Below are 5354 nucleotides of genomic sequence, written 5' to 3' on the forward strand. Positions count from 1 at the left end.
TCCCATTTCTCTTTTTGGGGTTTTTTTGTTGTTCTCCCGCCCTGGTGGGGGGTCGGGCTAGAAGATCTACTAGGTCCCTTCCGACCCTTAATCTATGAATCTATATAGCATCTACAGAGAATCTGCATACATGAGTCTGTTAGGTTGAGGCTCTACCACTGTGACTCAAAAAATTCCTAATGTACTTCAGATTGCTTTGCATTTCTACACCTAGATTGTGCCATTAATGTTTTAATTGTTGAATGATATTGCCTTCATTTAAAAAACCAGACCTTTGTGCATTGTGAGCCATCAGAGAGAGACTGAGAACTCTGCAGGCTCCAACTTTGGCTGCAAATTTATGCTGCTCTGTACTGCTATTGCTGACAGACAGTCCAGGCCTGTTTAACCACGCATCAAAGCGTGAAGCCTCCCTGGGTCAGGGGAGGAAGTTTGCCCCACATGCCTAATCTAGAGGTCATCTCAGAGTTTCAATTATCTATTAAAATTGTGTCCCTGAAACATGGCTGGAAATGATACATTCAGTTCATACATTTTAGCTCATGAGCCAAATTCACCACAGCTTTCATGGGAACTTGATATATCCCCTCTGTAGAGTCTGGGGAGGAAGATGTCTGTCTCATCTTTTTTCTTTCTTTAGGTAACTGGGCCTCTATACAGATTCTATTTCCTTCTACATCTTCTACACCAGTTTTTCAATACCATCATAAACATTTACCAGCCCAAGCACTGAAACTGTTCGCTCCAGACAGAAAGGATGGTCTTCCCATAAAGGAGAACTTGGCTTAAATCCCAACTGCCATCAGCTTGCTGTATGAAGCTAGGCAAATCATTTAATTCCTAATTGCCCAGCTGTAGAATGGGGTTAACCATACTTGTTTGCTGTTGTGGCAAGGACTTCCTTACATATACCTAGGGAATTGGGATCTTGGTCCTGGCTGGGACACTTTTTTATGTGCTACCAGAATATAAGTAATAAATAGCTGTCATTCGCCAGCCCTTTAGCAGGATGATTGGTAATGGAGGGGGGCGGGGAACCTGGAGAGAGGTTTTGTTGTTGTGTCCCGTTCACCCCCCTCCCAGTGAAGATAGGCAAAATAGGATATGGGTGAGTGAGCACAAGGCCATATTCTTCCATTGTCCATCCTCCCACAAGCTGAATGACTTTTTTTGCCATCTATTTTTTAGATGGATTATCTTTCACATTGCAGGAATTCTACTGAAGATATTTTTAAAATGGGAGACAGTTTTCAGTCTGTCAGGCAAGGAAGATTTTAAGCAATTTCTGGTAGTTTTAAATTAGGCAGACAGTACAACCCAACAGGCATGTGGTTTCTGAGTTAGGATGTAATACTCCATATACATTCTGCCACAATCTCCAATTCTCTACAATTTGAGAATAGCCAGGTATTTTTGTTAAAAGGCTGACACCTCAATTTTCATTGTTAGGATCTGGAGTTCTCACTGTGAGATCAAGCAGAAAGAGGTATGAACTGATTCAAGACTACAAAAGGTATCATTAAATTGATTCTTATGTGGAAGGGTATTTTCACAATTGTGGACTTAATTATAATTTTATTGGAAACTTAAGATCTATCAAACATCTGGGTTAATGTTTAGTCACTGACTCAGTCTGAAACTTATATTAGGAGTATAAGATTTTAAATTCATTTCCCTTCCTTAAGTTACAATTAAAGTGAACTGAAAGTGACTTCTGCAGCTGAGGAAGGAGGAGAGCCCAGTCTCTAGTCTCAGCTGTTGAGCAAAGATGATCAGATAATGGTGTTTACTGGGACTGATCCAGCGTTCACAGTAGCCAATAGAAAGGCACCATTGGCTTCAGGAAGCTTTGGATTAAGCCTGTTTTGATAGTTTGGCAGGTGATACTTAAGTCATGATAGGCAATTATTTGCCAGTGTTAGTTTGTGTAAACAAGGGCTGATCAGGAATTAGGAATTTTCTCTTATAGGAAGTATCAACATTTGGAAATTTATTTTCTAAAAGTGAAATTTCCAAAAAATTGAATGGAATAAAGAAAACCCTGAATGTTTTAGAATCTGAAACGTGAAAAGCAAGCATACTTTTTACTTAAAATGAGACAGTTTGACATTTTGAAATGATGTTTAAAATTTTTGACTGAGGAAAATAACGTTAAAAGCTGATATTTCTCCACAGAAAATGTTGACATTTGAAACTACATTTTCCTATGGGAAAGCTTGTGTTTGAAGTTTTTTTAAGTAGGTTTACCCAGCATAACACCACCCACCACCAATGAAGATAGGAAGAGGTAATATTTGATATATGAAGCAGTGATTACTGAAGAGAGACAGCATAGACTCATAGAGTGGTAGGGCTGGAAGGGACCTCTGGAGGTCATCCAGTCCAGCCCAGTGCCATCCCATATGATCTGTAATCTAAACTCTACATAAGACTACCATCACCCTGACACAACACAGACCTAACACCTTAACCTGCCACAGATAAAGCAGGGGAGCCATGGCAGATAATGTCCTGATTCTATGAAATATTGTCAATATATGCTCAAGAGATCCCGGGTGAAAGGCCATGTCCCCCACTACTGAAGAAGGCAAACCCCCCCACAGTCTATACGAATCTGACTACGGGCTAAAATTCGATCCTGATCCGAGATATGGTAATTAGTAAGACCCTCGAGTCAGGAACCTCCGGCTTTGGTCCCAGCAGGAGCACTGGTACACTCCAGTCCAAGTCCCCCCAGCCTGAATACCTCTGGAAAAGGCTTAAAAACACTGACACATGTAGCAGGAAGTGGGGGGCATGGTTGCCCTCTTCTTTATGTCAGCCCTTCACATATTTGAAGGCTGGTATTGTGTCCCCTCATAAGCACCTTTTTCCACAAGCTGAACAGTCCTAGTTCCTTCAGCCTCTCCTCATATGACTTGCCTTCCAAGCTCTTTATCTTCATTGCTGCCTGCCTCTGGATCCTCTTTGACATCTCCATGTCCTGTTTAAAATGTAGAGCTCAGAACTACTCCAGATGAGGCCTAACCTGTGCTGAGTAGAGGCACTATCATCACTCATGTCTTACGCTTAATGCTTCTGTTAATGCATCTCAAAACAGCATTCACCATTTGTACAGCTGCATCTGCAGGCTTGCATTGAGTCTGTAGTCTACCTAGACTCCCAAGTGTTTTTTCGTAGTGCTGTTGCCTAGTCAGGTGTTTCACACACATTGGAGGGGGGGGGGGGTTATTATTCCTTCCAAGGGGTAGCACCATGCATTTTTTCCTGATTTGACAATTCTTCTCAATACTAGTAACAGTCCCTTCTGCCTTGAAATCTATCTATCTGTGAGTCTGTCATTTTGTGAGGACAGGTGACAAACACCTCCTGAATTCAGAGGTTTTAGTTAACAATCCTTGTATTGCATCCAGCCTTAAGTAATTCAGGTGACTGTTTGAGACTTTATATAGATGGTACCACTCATTGTCTTGGGTAGTATCTCCATCTAGCAATCAGACACCTCCCTGCAAGGTCTAACTTGCTGACATATCTTGCCCTCAAACATCAGGATAGCAACACTTTGCCTGACCCATCTGTTTCAATGTCATAGTACAGGAGGAGGTTGCTTGCCCCTCACTGTCACAAACTATTGACCTGGCCCAGAAGTTGTAAGATGGTTTTTGCCCTAAAGAATCTGTTCTTTTTCAGGTGCATGTGCAATTGTATGAGTTGTAAGTATTCTGCCTGTTATAAGACTGCCTTCCCTTGCTCTGTCTTAGTAGTTTAGACAAGGGATCACGCAGACCCTGTATCACCAAGCCTGTTGAAAACTAATTGGGGAACCTTCTCAAATATTGTAGATGTCTTATTCTTTCTTTCTTTCTGCAAAATGAATCATACCAACAATTCTCAAGGTCTCTAGCATATCAGCACCACCTCTGTGCCATGCCTGGGAGGGTACCTGTGAAGCACTCCTTGCTCCCACTCTGCATCTATCAAATCCCCCAATTGTGGTAATACAGCGACAGATTCACAGAAGTTTAGGAACCTCGTGAGATGATTGGGTCCAGCCCCTCTGCTCTGGGCGGGAAAGACTCGGGTCAAATAACCCCAGCAAGGTGTGCATCCGGTCTCTTTTTGAAGATAATGTAGCCCTAGGCACATGTCCAGAACCGCTCTTGGGGTGAAGCTGTACACTATACTTAGACCATACTAAATCTGTGGAAAGTTAAGCAGTGTTAAAGTTAGAATGAGCTGAGTACATGCACTGCATATGCCTTACTTGACAACAGAGGACTGGTGAACAGGGGCATGGCTAGGAGCCAGGACAGCAGGGCTCCATCCCTGCTCTGGGTCGGGTGGGGGGGTACTAGGAGCAGTGCATCATGGGATGCTGGAGGACTGCAGATTGCTTGTTTGATCTCCATGGAACAGACTGAAGTTACCTTAACACAAGCTAAGTAGCACAACCCAGAGTTAACCCTTGCATTAAGGATTAACTTTGAAATGCTTAGAGGGCACTTAGTGTGAGTGATGATAAGCTTTAACGTATGGATTCTCATGTTTTAATTGCCTTTAGTGTGGTCTAAGTGTAACATGCAAGTTCACCCTTAGGTTCTCTCTCTCTCAAGCATGGTTATTGGCACATGCTTAGTGCTGCTCCAGACTGGCTATACTACTTTATTTCCAGGATTGTATGTTCTTGGACAGGGAGCAAGTGAGTGGGGTGTGCTTCATGGCAGGACTCTGAAGTGTAGCATGAAGGTTCTGTAAAAGATGCTGTCAGTGCATGACGTCTTTGTCCCATAAATGGCTGTTTTCTTGCATTTTCCATCTATCTATAACAATTCCTTTTGTGTATTTTGACGCATAAATATCTAAATCTGATTTTATTTTTTTTTTCCATTTATTTTCAGTTTTCTGGTACTGTTTTCTCCTTTTGCTCATATAGAGGCCTGATTTCCACCCCCCTTCCCCCCCCACATTGTTTTGCACCCTTCATAGGTATTTGTGTAGGTGTTAAATGCTTGAAGAAGGCTAGCACACTACACCCACTCTGTGCAGGGCTTAGTGGATGCACAGCTGTAAAGCAGAGGTGAATAAAGCTCCAGTTGTCCGAACAAAAGCTGGCTTCAGGTATGTGAATTTTGGCCAAATTAGGGTTTCAGTGAACTGTAAATGTAACATTCACAAGAAGTGGAGGTAGCACTACATAATCTTTTTCCTTTTTTTTTTTTTTTTTTTTTTTTTTTGGATCTTCCCCTGTCCTGTTGGTTTCCCCCTATTGTGTGCTCTTTTTCCATGTTTTTGCTGACCCCCTTTCTCTGCCTGGTTTGCTCCTTTGCTGTCTCCTTCCTGCATATCTGCTGATA

General features: G+C 42.3%; 1 protein-coding gene across 6 annotated transcripts in view; it reads left to right on the forward strand.

Moving 5' to 3' along the window:
• ETV6 (ETS variant 6) overlaps positions 1-5354 on the forward strand; it is a 199593-nt gene that overhangs the window by 22508 nt on the left and 171731 nt on the right. For 2 of the 6 annotated variants that reach the window (XM_019515954.1, XM_019515955.1), the window contains exon 2: positions 4987-5118. The exons of the other annotated variants lie outside the window; for them this stretch is intronic. The gene's annotated coding sequence lies outside the window, so the exon portion shown is untranslated. The remainder of the gene's footprint in view (positions 1-4986; positions 5119-5354) is intronic. 6 annotated transcript variants of the gene reach the window in all.

Source organism: Gavialis gangeticus, unplaced genomic scaffold (genome assembly GCF_001723915.1).
Source record: "Gavialis gangeticus isolate Ggan-Ray unplaced genomic scaffold, GavGan_comp1, whole genome shotgun sequence".
Classification (NCBI taxonomy): domain Eukaryota; kingdom Metazoa; phylum Chordata; order Crocodylia; family Gavialidae; genus Gavialis; species Gavialis gangeticus.